A 16216-nucleotide genomic window follows, 5' to 3' on the forward strand; every position below is an offset into this window, starting at 1 on the left:
CCTGGCCCTGGCATTCCCCTTTACTAGGGCATATAATGTTCGCAAGACCAAGGGCCTCTCTTCCCAATGATGGCCAACTAGGCCATCTTCTGCTACATATGCAGCTAGAGACACGAGCTCTAGGGGTACTGTTAGTTCATATTCTTCTTCCTCCTATAGGGTTGCAGACCTCTTCAGTTCCTTGGGTATATTCTCTAGCTCCTCCATTGGGGGCTTTGTGTTCCATCCAATAGATGACTGTGAGCATCCACTTCTATATTTTTCAGTCACTGGCATAGCCTCACAAGAGACAGCTATATCAGGCTCCTTTAAGCAAAATCTTGCTGGCATATGCAATAGTGTCTGTGTTTCCTGGTTGATTATGGGATGGATCCCCGAGTAGGGCAGTCTCTGGATGGTCCATCATTTTGTCTCAGCTCCAAACTTTGTCTCTGTAACTCTTTCCATGGGTATTTTGTTCTACATTCTAAGGAAGAATGAAGTATCCACACTTTGATCTTCCTTCTTCTTGAGTTTCATGTGTTTTGCAAATTATAGTTAAATGCCTCTTAAATATACATGATATCTTCTGAAGCTGGACTCAACCTCTTAAAGGGTCTGTGTTGTGATAAATTTCTAACCACAATAATCCCACTCAAGGAAAACGCAACTTTGTTGTGGTGAATCTCCAACCCCAATAAACCCATGCAAGGAAAATGCAACTCAGTTGTATATTTATAAACTTCAAGCCTATATTGGGTAGATATGCCTAAACACCTCTTTCTTCCCCAGCTATGAAATCCCTGCTACTTGCAGTTTCTCCAGGCCATGCACTTCTGCTTCCTCTTCCTTCCAACAACTCTCCCTCTGTCCCCCTCAGTTCTCTCCTGCAATCCCTTCTCTCCTCCCCTTCCTGTCTTGCCTAGAAAACCCACCTTCTCATTTTCACCCAGTGACTAGCTATTTGTCATGTTTCTTAGCTAATCAGATAATTAAGGGAAATTCTCCTACAAGTCTGTAGTCTCCAAAACTAGTAACAGTTACTGAGGAATGAGACTTAAAACCCAATGACACTTCATAGAGACTGACACTTATTCCTGGGTGAGTGGGGGGAGGGGTGGAAGTTTGGGGGGAGGGGGGTGATTTTCAACACTTGTGTCCTTTACCAGGTTAGATACATCTGATTCTGTGGTCTATTTGCTAAACCAACTTAGATTTTATAATGTAGTTTGATCAAACTAAACACCCTTTATTTTTATTTTCTAGGTATATTACTCTTTAGCTTACCTCTGAATTTATTTAGAATCTAGAAAAGAAGAAATGAATTGTATCACCTTAGGGAAATGTGTGCTTCTATCAAAAGTTAAATAACTGAAAGGATTGACTTTGAAATATTCAAAGGTAATGATGCAGAATATCCTTTTAATTGTACACTTTTATCATGGTCAACTTGATAAGTGATTCAAACATTAAGAGACTGCTTCTTGAAGCATTGTTTTTCATTGTTTTGTAACAGAAATAATATGAGGAAAGCTGTAATTGATGACAGTGTCTATCGTGTGCTCAAAACCAAGGCATACATGGCTTCTAATCTCAAGTTTAGCAAATTGGTTAATCTCCTTGAAGCTCTCCAGTCATGTTTCCTCAACTTTATCTGCATAATGAGAAGGACAAACTACTCAGGATGGTTAATGTGTAGATAAGTAGAGTAATTCAAGCAACGTCAAGCCCTGTGTCTAATATCAATGAGCATCCAACTGATGGAAGCTGATATTATTAGAAAGTGAAGTCTATTTTGCTACATTGTATAATTCATTAGTCACAAAACCTTATATACCCAGAAGTTTTTTACATTATAAATTTCTTGAAGCTATAACTTTCTTAAGATATTTTTACTCTCATAGACAATTTCTTTTCTATTTAGCTCATGATTAGTGAGTGTGTTACTTTTCGGCAAGTGTCAGGGCATGTTCTTTTCTTCTGCTTAAAATTCAGAATGTGCCATTTCAAGCTAATTCAAACATTTAGTCAGCTTTCACCACTTAATGTGTATGGATTTTGGATCTAGGAGGCAAATGGTGGCAAGGAATAACAGACCTTGTGGATGTCACTATAAAAAGGTTTTTAATGTGGTTAGTATTATGTTTGCTTATAGGATGAGATGCCCACAGTACAATTTAATGAATTCTAGTTTGTTTCCTTAGGGAACACTTACTATTTTAGTCCCTAAAGTTTTAGAGAGGAAATTTTCTTGGTTAAATTATCTTGTTAAGTGAGCTGCAGATCATTATGAAACCTTCTTTGAAAACAAGTATCTATAATTTTTAACTTCTAAAGTTGATCTTGTTCATCTTTAATTTAGATCTGTTTTTGTCAAAGTATAGAAGAATTCCTATTAAATAGCTTCTTCCCATGGGGATTCTTGAAGGCTCAGCTTTTCTACATGGTTCCCAAGGGTTCCATAAGAATCTTTGCTGGACTCCTGTTTTCACTTTTCAGTATTGCAGACTGCAATTCTCAGATTATTCCTGCCTTCACACCTATTACCTTCCTCCCCACAGAGATCCACTTCTTTCTGCTATGGAACACCAATCTTTATGCAGCACAAATAACTTCCAAGACTAGATCATGTTTCCAAGCTCCCAAATGAAAACAGAATTTCTTGTGGAAACCACCTAAGATATTACTTAGTGATAGAACATTGTAAACACAGTAAGACTCTATTAAAAATGACATACAAATAATATTCAAATGCAAACAATATTTTAATTGATCATCATTTTGTAATCAAAAGCTATTATTACATATAATACAACTATAAACACATGATTAACAAATGGACATTCTTAAGGAAATTAAAAGGAAGCCATTGTGGTAGCTTCAAGGGAAAGAAAATAGCAGAGCACATGTTATATGAAAAAAAAATTTGAATAATACAGCAGGAACAATTACATGGGGTGAGGATGGGAAGATATATATTTGGTACATATACCAAAGTAGGAAATCTTTTTGTCCTCTTAATGTTGAGGAATCATCATGGAAGGGGAGAAGGTATAAGAGCAAAAATTAGTGAAGGAATAATGTAGATAATGTGTTGTAGATATGACAGGGCAAAGACCATTTCACATATAGACTCACAGTAGCTATGACTGCCTACACAAGACTTGCATATATACCCAAAAGTATTACAGGCTATTCTAATAATCTTTATTTCCTTCTAAAATTTGATGGTAATGATCCTATTAGTGAAGATACTTGACCTAAAATACATGGAGAAATCAAGATGATACTGACCCAAACACTCCACCCCTACTGATTAGCTTTTATAGTGCTAGGAGGTGCTTTACATACTACAGAGGAAAAATAATTAACTGTACTATCCAAGTGTGAGCTGTGTGAACAACAGTAATGACCTAATGACCACCCTGGCAAGATATTCCCACTAGTACACTAATGGCACAAATGTTCTTTGAGAAACCAATCGTTGATCTTTAATTCATCCAGAATGAATGAATATACACATATACGATATAATTCAGAATGAATTAAAGATCTTTTCTAAAATATGCAGCTCATATTGTGATCTATTGGATCTAGTAGAGAATCTGCTAATATTTCTCTGCTAAATAGATATATTATTAAACTACACCTTAAATACACACCTTTGTACCCATAGATTACTGCAGATTTTAGCCTTCATCAGCAAAGCTTCTTTCTGTAGTAATAACTATTAATAATGAGAGGCACAAGTGATGGGAAACAAAGAACTGTGGAGAATCTAAACTTCTCCTGATGTTTAGTGATCATCATAGGAATTAGGGAAATTGTAAGAGTCAGAGTTAGTGGAGGACTACTGTGGAAAATATTTTCCAGGTAAAACAGGTTTTGCATATGGATTCATAGTAGCTATGACTACATGCCCAAGACTTGCACAAAATCAGGCCAAACAAAATCCCAGCAAGGATAGGGAGGAACTTACCAAGTCCAAACACCAGCTGAGGAGTCACTACCAATTGATTGCTTCTTCTAGGGAATGGGAAGTTTCAGTTTGATTCAGAAATAGCAACTTTGATAGGTGGCCTGTTCTCCAGTCCTTTTTCACATAACAGCAGGTCTAAGTAGATTCAAGAGTTTGGTAGAAAAAAAAATGATGGCATATGGGAGAATGTGAAGGGGAGGGAGAATAAATTTGATTGACTATGTCTCTATGAACTTTTCAAACAATAAATAAGACATGCAAACAATAAATAGGCATTCTTGCTTTAACAAAGAAAACCAAGAGAGAGCTTTCCTTATTAATTATTAAGCCAAATACCTGAAAGGAAGCACATTTGAATATTATAATCTTTTTCCCTTTCTTAAATTCTTTTATTCATTCTAGCATAGAACTGTTTTTTATATTTTTTTGCTAAAATAAGCAAAATCATTTCAAATGAAAACAATAATTCATTGCTTAAGATAAACATACTCATCAAGAAGAAATAACTGTACGAAAACTTTGAGTATATATTTAGTGTCTAAAGAAAGCTTTCTTTTCTGGTTCCTTCCCCACTCAATCACTTTCTTCCCTCCATCTCTCCCTTCCCTCCTCTTCCCTTTATTTCTTCATACTCTTTATATAAATAGAGCCAAGAATGCTTTCATGTTGGTTTTAAAGCCATCTATACATCTATACATATACATATGCATGTACATACACATATACAATTCATAATACTGTTCAGCCCTGAATAGGGTAAAGTATCATTTGGGACAATATAGCCAGAACTAGAGCTCACAGTGTTAAGTGAAATAAGCCAGACACAGAAAGACAATTACTACAAAGTCTCAGGCATGTGTGAAATATTTTCAAAATAAAATGAAGTTTTAATGGTGGTGAGCAGAGGGCTTAAAAGAATAAAGAGAAGTTTTTGGGTAACTTCAATCAGCGTGCACTAAGTGACATATAAATACGAGTAAGAAGTTCTAATGTGCTATTTTACAGTGCTCCCGCTTATTTCAAAAAGCTAGAAGAAAAATAGTTTTTGAGTCCATTTTCCCAAAAGAAATGATATATTTAAAGAATCATATGTTTACCCTGATAATATGTACATAGAAATACCATGATATCTCTTTACCATACAAACTTTTTTATTTTTACATATAAGTTGAAAATAATTTTAATTAGGGCCTACAGTGATGTCTCAGTTGTAAAGAACATAGACTGATCTTCCAGAGGACATGGGTTCAATTCCCATCCCACAGAGTAGCTGACAACCATAAAACACCAGCATATATAAAATAATAAAATACACCTAAAAGTTACTTAAATTAATAAAATGAATATAACGCCATAGCTAGCAATAACAGTGGGATGCTAATACTTAACTTCTCCTGTTCTTACCAGCTTGGTCATATAAAAAGCAAGAGTAGCAGACTGCTTGTAGAGTACAGCTACCAGTAAGAAAGAGTTCTGGCTCTGATCTCAGTATTCTTCTTAATGTGAGGTTGAAAGCAGATGTCAAATTCTCAGTTTATTTTCCTCTAGCAGTAGATGTAAAATTTTCATTTGTAACCACTGGGCTACTGGAACATTAAAGAGGGAAATGTATGGTGCCATTGGCATAGTAGCTGACATATAATAATTGCTCAAGAAATATCATCACTCAGCATCATAGAAGGCAACAAATATTTACTCAGTAAGAGTGTCTAACAAACACACTGAAAATAGAAACAACATCAATTGTCTAATTTAGCCATGCCTAGTCACATTTTTTTTTCTGGTTTTACTTATATTTAACATATACCTATTTGGAAAGCTCTAACATGTACATTGAATTTTTCCTGATATTTCATGTCCTATTGTATACTGCTGCCAACAGATCAGGTCTTTAATCTCAGATATTTATGCTTCAAGCAATTTAATATATTAGTTGAGACAAGTTTAACAACAAGAAAAAGCTAATGTAGCAACACAAATATACTTCAGATCAAGGTTTTCATTTCACACAGTAAGGGGATATTTATTTTATCAGGCCATTTTCAACCAAACGTAAATTCAGAAGCATACTGACTTATTGTTGAGCTCCTTTAACAAATCCCCCAGACTCCCGAATACAAATTCAACCTGTGCTCAGCTTGCGAAGCTAATCAAAGGTTCGTGATTTTTTTTTTTCTGCCAGTATTTTAAAACTTCTTTATCGCTGTGTTTTACTTTACAAGATCTTTAGTCCCGTGCAATTTTTATCTTCCCAGTTTAATCCAAGTCTTCTTTGTTCCATGCAGACCTAGCATCTCCTTCGGATTTCAGCACTTCTTATCTCTTCAAACATAATAAATTAGCTTCATTAAAGATTTTTCTGTGCATTTTCTGTTAATTGTTACATACTGAAAACACCACTCTTGTCACTGCTCTCAGAAGGCTCCTTCACCTGCCTGTTCTCTTACTTGTAAATACATGTAATTACTTCATATAGTACTCAGCTATCATTTTAAGCTTTTAACAGTGTAGACATGGATGCTTTCTTCTATAATCTTCTACCATTTTTATTTCAATCTCACAGTGGAAACTAATTGCTTTCACTTTATAGTTCTAGGAACTTTATTTGAATTTCCAATTACACTCTTAGTGTATAGGGTCTGGTATTATAGTTGGTTGGATTCAAATTTGCCTGCTCTGCAAATATAATGCCCTCAGCTATAGAACCACAGGCTTATGCATGTGTCGCAGATATTTTGTAATGGTGAGGAAGCAGGTAAAATTTTCAGGCAAGCTGGGCATTGCTCACCGCTGTCCAACTCTGGACTTGTAGTTATGTTAGGAAGCAGCAGCCTTAAAGGCTTTTGTTGGACTTTGGAGAGTTGCATTCCTCCTTCACCAGAAGGCATTGTTACCTCTCTCATATAACAAAGTTGAGTGGCTCTGAGAAGCTGGTGTGCCTAAGGGAAGAAATGTGCTACGTGGCACAATGGTGAAGCTCATTAGTAGCTGCAAAGTCTGATTTCCTTCAAGACTCTACTTAGTGTTCAGGTTGATAATTTGGATAACAGAAAAGCAATATTCACAGTCCTATAGATTGTCATATTTGTAGACAATAGTCTTTTTCACTGCACAATTTTAACTTACTCCTTGTTTTTCTGTTTTTGCTTGGGTGTTTTGTTTTTGTTTTTTGTTTTGGGTTTTTTTTGTTTGTTTTGCTTTGTTTTCTGAGTGATGTGGCTAAGCAAAGAACAATGGCAATGAGTGTGTTTCTCTTTATTTGTTGCTGATACTAACTGAAAGGAAAACAATGTGGATTCCCAGTTGACTGGACCCATGCTGCTTATTCTGGAACCTTCCCATAAGTGAATATTTTGAAACAAAAGGTAGACATAACTCCCACAGATAAGGCAAGCTATACAAAATACTGTGTACAGCCCAAACATTGGTGTTCCCTCTTAAAATCTCTGCCCCAATTCCAATCTTCCGAAAAACAATTAAATTGTCAAGCATAGGACTTCTCATTCAAAATTTGGACCATATCCTGCCATTGATATTTATTTTAATCTTCTATTGATTTCTGTGGGAATTCTTCATGGTGAGGGCAGGATATAACCCTACAAGAATTTCTGCAAAGAAGTTTCCCACTTTCATCTCTTTGTGTTTGATTTTTATTAAGTTGAGGTCATGACGCTGTATATCTAAAAATAGGCTCAGGCTCTGATAACGTGCTCTATTTCTGCATTCAGGCAGAAAGGTCAAGGAGAGTGTAAAGCCTCACAGAGAGCAACCATGTGGCCCATGATGTTTATCCTCACGACTCTGGTCACTTTGCAAAAATGGTCACTTTATCTTTACTATCAGATGCCTACACTATCACTAGATTTGCTTGTAAAATGTCTGTCTGACCCATGATTAAAATATGAGGTCTAATATAATATAGCCATTTAAAGTTAGAGTGTTGCTGCCTGTATAGTTATGATCTTGAACTTTTTTTCTAAGATGCCAGGTTTTTCAAAAAGCTGTCTAGAAAGACATCAACTTTCTGTACATCAGAAGGATTCCCCTTCACTCCATCTGGTCTCAGTATCTCAGACTCTTCATGTGCTAACTGCAGGCTTTTGTTTCGTTGGTTGGATTTGAGAAGAGTTCTCAGATATCCTTGGCTAGCCTGCAGCACACTATTTAGACCAAGCTGGACTCAAGAGAGCTCCCACATGCCCCTGCCTCTTGAGTGCTGGCTTTAAAGATGTGTGACAACACACGTGGTAGTCTTTGGATCTGTAGTTTCCTTATCCCCTTTCAAGACTATCTGATTTACTGTGTTAAGCTGACAATCATGACTTAAATAACAAAATGGGCAAATTCTCCTGTCTGTTGTAAATGCTACAGATTAACCTTATCACTGTATATTTAATGTGCCTGGATTGTTTTGTAGAACTCATTGTCTTAGGGATTGCTCTTGCACCAAAGTCTCCAGTGATGACTGACAAGGCTCTGGCCATCTTCTCCACACAGGATTTCATTCTCAAATACACAGTGGCCTGGAGCTACCATAGGACTAGCAGTGACTCTAACAAACACACATCCTGGTCCATCTTGCCTCCTGCAGTGATCTTGCTTCCCTTTCATTCACAACAATTATTTTCTGTCATATCTCTAGGCCAGCATCTACTCTCCACAGAGCTCTAGTCAGGCCTTCAGAAGGTAGATCTCCTCAGAGTGTTCTAAAAGTCTGAAAGTTTTTCCACTTGGGATGCTCCAGCTTCTTTTGTATTAAAAGAAAAAAAAGTTGGTTATTTTATTTATTTACATTTCAAATGTTACCCCCCCTTCCCAGTTTCCCCTGCACAAACCCCCTATCCCACCCCCTGCTTCTATGAGGGTGCTCCCCTTCCCACCCACCCACTCTCCCCTCACCACCCTAGCATTCCCCTACATTGGGGGAATCAAGCTTTCACAGGACCAAGGGCCTCCCCTCCTACTGATGACAGATAAGGTCATCTTCTGCTACATATGCAGCTAGAGACATGGGTCCCTCCATGTGTACTCCTTGGTTGGTGGCTTAGTTCCTGGGAGCTATGGAGCAGTCTGGTTGGTTGATATTGTTCTTACTATGGAGTTGCAAACCCCTTCCACTAACTCTGCCATTGGGGTACCCGTGCTCAGTCTGATGGTTGTCTGCAAGCATCCCCATCTGTATCAGTAAGTCTCTGTCAGAGCCTCTCAGGAGACATCCATACCAGGCTCCAGTCAGCAAGCATTTCTTGGCATCAGTAATAGTGTCTGGGTTTGGTGTCTGCAGATGGCATGGATCCCCAGATGGGGCAGTCTCTGGGTGGACTTTCTTTCAGTCTCTGTTCCATTCTTTTTCCCCGTATTTCCTTTAAACAGGACCAATTCTGGACGAAAATTTTTGAGAAGGGTAGATGGTTCCCAGGACCCAACAGGGATGACATTAGCTGAAGTACACAACAATGGGGGGAAAACCTGTAGAGACCATATCCAGAGGTTAGGCACAGCCCCCAGTTGAGGAATGGGGCCACCCACCATGCTCTAGCTTCTTATAGCCAGATGTATTGCAGGTTTCATGTGCAAAGTGTTCTATGTGACCACATTTTCTTTTTAAGTAGACTGCTTTTAGTTGTTTCTGCTGCTGCTGCTGTTACTATTGTTGTTGTTATAGTAGCTAAAAGATACAAGTGCAATCTTCACAATGGGTGTTTGGCCTACTTAGTAATTACATCAAAGTCCAAATAAGAGACAGAGAGTAGTGTATGTTATAAAGAATGATATGGATCACTGACACCCTTAAACAGCTACAAAAAGCCTACTCCAGATTTATTTTATTTGTCAATCTGGCCCCTGAAGAAAATGAGCAGACCTTAGAGGATGATTATAGACCACTCTCACTACATGGCTGACAACTGCCATAACAGACATTCAGTCACTGCTAGAGAGGAAAAATATGGCCCCACAAACATAGAGTATGGCTAATGATATGCTTAATGTGGATTTTTTCCCAATCAACAAAATACTAAAAAAGAATTCACTTTCATTTGAAAAGAAAATCAATCTAGTGTTGTATGTAGTGTTTACACTCAAGAAATATCCCACTCTCTGTAAAAATTTGAAGGGATTTAGACTGCTGACCTGCCTTATTAGTTAGCATCACCATGGGAACTTGGCAATGTGAAGAAAGAAAACTTGTAATCACACTGTTCCCGAGGATATAAAACACAAGACCCACTAACAAGACATTTTTAAATTCTTTTATCCATTGTTGAGAAAAGACACTTTGCTAAGACAGTTAAAAACTGCCTTAGAGTGGCAAGTGCCTATGCCTGAGGAAATGTTTATCTAGGCAATGTTACTTATGTATATTTTAAACATAGTAAGAACTCTTATATGTTTCATCATACTATTAGCATAGAGTCTGTGTGACTTCTGAGCATCCAGGAGTCAGACTTTTTCCTAAGGAATGGCATCAAAGAACTAACTGGAGAGTTGATCCAACCTTGCGGCTCAACAATTAAGGTGTACAATCTTCTCTTTCAAATGAAGAATAAACTTCAGCTATTGTCAGCTTTGGGAAATAGACATAAAAGCATTTGTTAAATCGGTACCTGTTCACCAAGTTCTACATTTTACACCAATGAACAGACTAAATTCTGTACAAAATTGCCATATAAAGCTCCCATTTGATTAGACTTTTAATAGGATATTCCATTCTGCATGCTTAATTTGACTTTTGATAGAGCCAAGCTGAATAACCGACTATTAAAATAGTGGGTATTTCTACTCTTCCATATTTTAAACCTTTAGTGATATTGAGCCTTTTTGCGACATGAGCAGGCATATGATACTGTCTCTCAGGACCTTTCCCATGAACAGATGTGGTTGCCCGTTCTTGTAATACCAGCATTCAGTGGACTATGCCAGGAAGGTTGTGAACACAAGACCAACCAGGCTATATAGCAGAATACAAGAACAAAACAAAGCAAAATAAAACATAACAAAGATGTGTTCCCAACTCAACTCTTACCAGAGAAGCTTTGTCTCTGAGTAGATGGAAATTAACACAGAGACCTACAATTGGACAATGTGCAGAGAGTGAGAGATTTTAGAGCATTCAGTCTTAAGTGGGATGTCTTAGTCAAAGCCCTGCCCTCAAGGCTAAGGGATCTTTGTGGAATAGACGGAAAGATTGTAAGAGCCAGAGGTAATAGATGATTTCAAGGAAATGGTGTCTTCCAGACATAAGGGACATATGTAGATATGAATTTACAAAGACTCTGGTAAAACACTCCATAGGTGCACATGCTCAGGCCCTATGGACTCCAAGCACTGAGAAAAGGAAGTAGACATTGGGCCACACCCTTAACTGAGGAGCTATTTGTAATCGATACCTGCTGGCAAAGGGAAACTTCAATTTTCTCCAATGGTGTGTCATTGAGCATAACAATCACACTTCTAGGCAGGCCCCATGCTGAGGACTAGTTGTCCAACAAAAAACAAACTGCATGTTTCACTTTGCATTTTTCTGTGTGTAATCTTCTGTTAAGTTTTATCATTTTGCCTTATTGCATGATTTACTTTGATGTTTGTTTTTGTGGTTTTCCTTAGGAAGAGAACTTGAAGTTGAGTGACTAGTGATGTGTGGAGAATTTGAGAGGAGTTGGGGGGCATGATCAAAATATATTGTATGAAAAAAATTAAATAAAAGAGAGAAAAATTCAACAAAAAACAAACAAGCAAAGAAAAATCTAGAAGTGTTCATTTCTATATTTCTTTTTTTTTCTTTTCCTTTTTCTTTTTGGTTTTGTTTTTTGTTTGTTTGTTTGTTTGTTTGTTTGTTTTTGTTTTTTTGTTTTGTTTGTTTTTTTGTTTTTTGAGACAGGGTTTTTCTGTGTATCCCTGGCTGTCCTGGAACTCACTCTGTAGACCAGGCTGGCCACGAACTCAGGAATCTGCCTGCCTCTGCCTCCCAAGTGCTGGGATTAAAGGCGTGCGTCACCACTGCCCTGCTTATTTCTATATTTCTAATAATGATGCTAATACTAGCAAAACTTTACACAGGGTTTTATACTGAACAGAGACTCATTTGAGCATTTTACAAATTCTGCCTTCTCTTTTCCTACTACATAACAGTCAAGGAGCAAAAGTCTTTATCTTTTGTGTTTAAAAAAATACAGCTGTGGTTTATCATCACCATTATCACAATCATCAGCATCACCATCATCATCATTGCCACCAGCAGCAGCAGCAGCAGCAGCAGCAGCAGTATCCCTTATGGTAGGTATGTCTAAGAAAGTTGGCTCACCATATATTCAGCACATACTGAACTATTATTGAAGAAATATGAGTATACTTGTAAACACCTTACATAGTTTATGGAATTGAATCTAAACTTTCAGACACCATGGTAGTATATGTTTTCTTTGTTCATAAAAGGAAGAAAACAAAAAAACAAAAAAAAAAGTTCAAATAGTAAGTGAGGTATTGGGAGATTTTTCAGAGGGTAAAGGGCTTGCTGCCTAAGCCAAAGACATGGACTTGGATACCAGCATCCAAATAAAAAGCCTGGCATGGTAAACACCGTGATCTCAGTGCTGGTAGATAAAGGAGGCTCCTGGAGCATGACTGGCAGCCGAATCAGTGAATTCCAGCCTCAAAACACAAGCTGGAGAGCAGTGTAAGAAGCTATCTGCTATCAGCCTCTATCTTCCACACCTGCAGCAACATGCTGCAACCCCCCGACACATGTTTGTATATACATGTGTATATTGCACACGCATGCACACACACACACACACACACACACACACACACACACACACACACACACACACACGTTTTATAATGTTAAGTTACTTGACTAAGGCTGCCCACCTACAGGCTGCAGATTTGTGGTCTAACGATCACACACCTTGTCCCAGTGTTGGGGTGTCCTATATAAAACTAGATTGCCTCCTACCATCTCTATCCGCTGTCAACTAATATGAGAACCGCGATATTACAGCACATGTTTTAGATTTCCTCCAGAGTCCTGGATCCTAATTTTCTCCCCAAGCCAGGCTACAGAAACTAGAATATCATTTTTCCCAAGGGTAATTATATAAAGGCTAATCTACCTTTGTCTAAGAGTAAAGCAAAAAACCTTCCTCCTTCCAGAGGATTCTTCCTGACACCTGGGAACAAGGAGCACTGCACAGAGAGGCCAAGAAGAGCCTGGGTAGAATGGCCTTGTCATTTATGAGTTTTCCCCATGAATTCTATTCTTCAATGAATTCTCCATAAAAATTCCTATGGGCAAAGTTCCAAGAGTGTCCATTGGGCTGAATACATGGGTACTTGGAAGATGGAGCACAAGAGAGGCCAGCAGGCAACTCTGTTCAACACCTCTGGTACTTCATCCTATGCAACCTTTCCATTGTATCCTGATGTAATAACCAGGAAATGTCTGTTCTTGACTTCCATGAGCCACTTGAGGAAAGTAACCAAATATGTGGTGGGAATTGTGGTGACCTCAATTTATAATTGATACACAGAAATATTGGTAATGCAAAGCTTGAGACTGGCATTTGAGCAGCAGAAGCAGAGTTTTGATAGACTGAAACAAGACTTGTAGTATCTAATGCTGATCCTGGGTGGATAATATCAAAATTGAATTATATTAGAGAACAACAAGCTGTGTTGGTTGTCATGGATATACATTGCTAAAGCATAGACCAAGTCCAGGAATGTCTTTGAAATGTCACCATAATCAGCCTCCACAGGCAGACACCATTGCATACACTACCAAGATTTTGCTAAAAGGACACTGATATAGCTGTCTCTTGTGAGACTACGCCAAGCAAACACAGAAGTAGATGCTCATAGTCAGCTATTGGATGGATCACAGAGCCCCCAATGGAGGAGCTAGAGAAAGTACCCAAGGAGCTGGGGGGATCTGGAACCCTATAGGTGGAACAATATAAACTAACCAGTACTCCCCAGAGCTTGTGACTCTAGCTGCATATGTATCAGAAGATGGCCTAGTCGGCCATCAGTGGAAAGAGAGGCCCATTGGTTGTGCAAACATTATATGCCTCAGTACAGGGGAACGCCAGGGCCAAGAAGTGGGACTGGGTGGGTGGGGGACTGGGTGGGGGAGGGTGTGGGGGACTTTTGGGATAGCATTGGAAATGTAAATGAAATAAATACCTAATAAAAAAATTTAAAAAAGAAAAAAAAGAAATGTTACCAGTATAGATGTTAGTGTTAGAAATACATCTAGAAGGCAATGTATGTGTGTGTATGTGTATGTGTATGTGTGTATGTGTGTATGTGTGTATGTGTGTATGTGTGTATGTGTGTATGTGTGTATGTGTATATGTATATTTACACACACACACACACGGACTTGGATATCAGCATCCAAATAAAAAGCCTGGCAGCATGGTAAGCACGTGTGTGTGTGTGTGTGTGTGTGTGTATGTGTGTGTGTGTGTGTGTGTGTGTGTGTGTGTGTGTGTGTGTGTGTAGAGACCAACAGTTCAGTAACTGGGGAAATACTTATTAGCTTGTCTTTAGCCTTTTGTCAAACAAAACACCTAGCCTACACTGGGCCCACTCTTGGTAGACCTAAAGTTGTTTGAATTCCACACCAGATTCCTAGAATGTACCCAGCAGTCTTCTGAAACAGAAATCCCAGGGATGAAATCACTAGTAATTACATGATTCTCTGTGACCTTTTGAATTCTTGAATAACCCAGACGTATTTATAAGACTCCAGATCTGACCCTGAGTTACTCAAGACTTCAGAGTTTAGGACCTTTAAATTGCATGATTAGACAATACTTCTTTTTTTTCCTTTATTATTATTATTATTAGTAGTAGTAGTAGTAGTAGTAATAGTAGTAGTAGTTTTTATTAATTATTTTATTTATATACATCCCAAATGTTGTCCCTCTCCTGGACCACCCCCCCCACTCAAAGATTTCTCCCCCAATCACCTCTGAGAGGGTGCCCTGGGCATTTCCCCTCTTTGGGACATCCAGTCTCTACAAGATTAGGTACATCCTTTCTGTAGGCCACTGAGGCCAGACAAGGCAGTCCTATGCTACATGTGTGCCTGAAACATCAGACCAGCACATTTGGCTGGTGACTTAGTGTCTGGGAGTTTCCAGGGATCCAGGTTAGTTGACATAGTTAGTCTTCCTATAGGGTTGACATTCCCTTCAGTTCCTTCAACCTTTCCTCTACCTCTTCCAAAGCAGTCCCTAACCTCAGTCCAATGCTTGGTTATGTATATCTGCATCTGTCTTAGCTTCTATTAGAACCTCTCAAAGGATAGCCATGCTAGGCTTTGTCTGCAAGCACAACATGGCATCAGTAATACTGTAAAAGTTTGGTGTCCACCCAACAACTGGATGGATCCCAAGTTGTGCTGGTCACAGAATGACCATTCCTTCAGACTTTGGTCCATTTTTGTCCCTCCATTTAATTTAGATTGGAACAATTTTGGAGTCAAATTTTTTGAAGGTGGTTTGGTGTCCCCATTCCTCCCTTGGGATCCCTGTCTAACTACTGGAAGTTGTCTATTCAAGTCCAATATCCCTACTGTTGGGCATTTTGGCTAAGGTCACCCACACTGAGTCCTGGGAACCTCCCCATCCCAGGTGTCTGGGACTTTGTAGAGGTTCCCTCCATCCTCCACCCCTAGGCAGATGCATATTTCCATTCATTCTCCTGACCCTCTGAACTTCTCTCCTGTCTTCCTTACCCCATATCTGATCCTAGAATCAAAGAGCCAGAAATAAACCCATACACCTATGGTCACTTGATTTTGACAAAAATAAACCAAAACCATAGAATGGAAAAAAGAAAAGATCTTCAACAAATGGTGTTGGTCTCAGTGGATGTCTGCATGTAGAAGAATGCAAATATTTATCACCCTGAACAAAACTCAAGTCCAAGTGGATCAAGGACCTCATTAGAAAACCAGATACATTGAATCTAATAGAAGAGAAAGTGGGAAATGGCCTCAAACACATTGGCACAGGCTCTAAGATCAGCAATTGACAAATGGTACCTCATGAAACTGAAAAACTTCTGTAAGGCAAGGGACACTGAAATAGAACAAAACAACAACCTATAGGTTGGGAAAAGGTTTTTACTAACCCTACATTTGGTAGAGGGCTAATATTCAAAACTATATAAAGTACTGAAGAATACTTCTTATTATTATAACACAATGAAAAGCTGGACTCCAATGTTTTTGCAGAAAAAGTAAGG

The sequence above is a fragment of the Mus musculus genome, chromosome 8 (genome assembly GCF_000001635.26).
Source record: "Mus musculus strain C57BL/6J chromosome 8, GRCm38.p6 C57BL/6J".
Classification (NCBI taxonomy): Eukaryota; Metazoa; Chordata; class Mammalia; order Rodentia; family Muridae; genus Mus; species Mus musculus.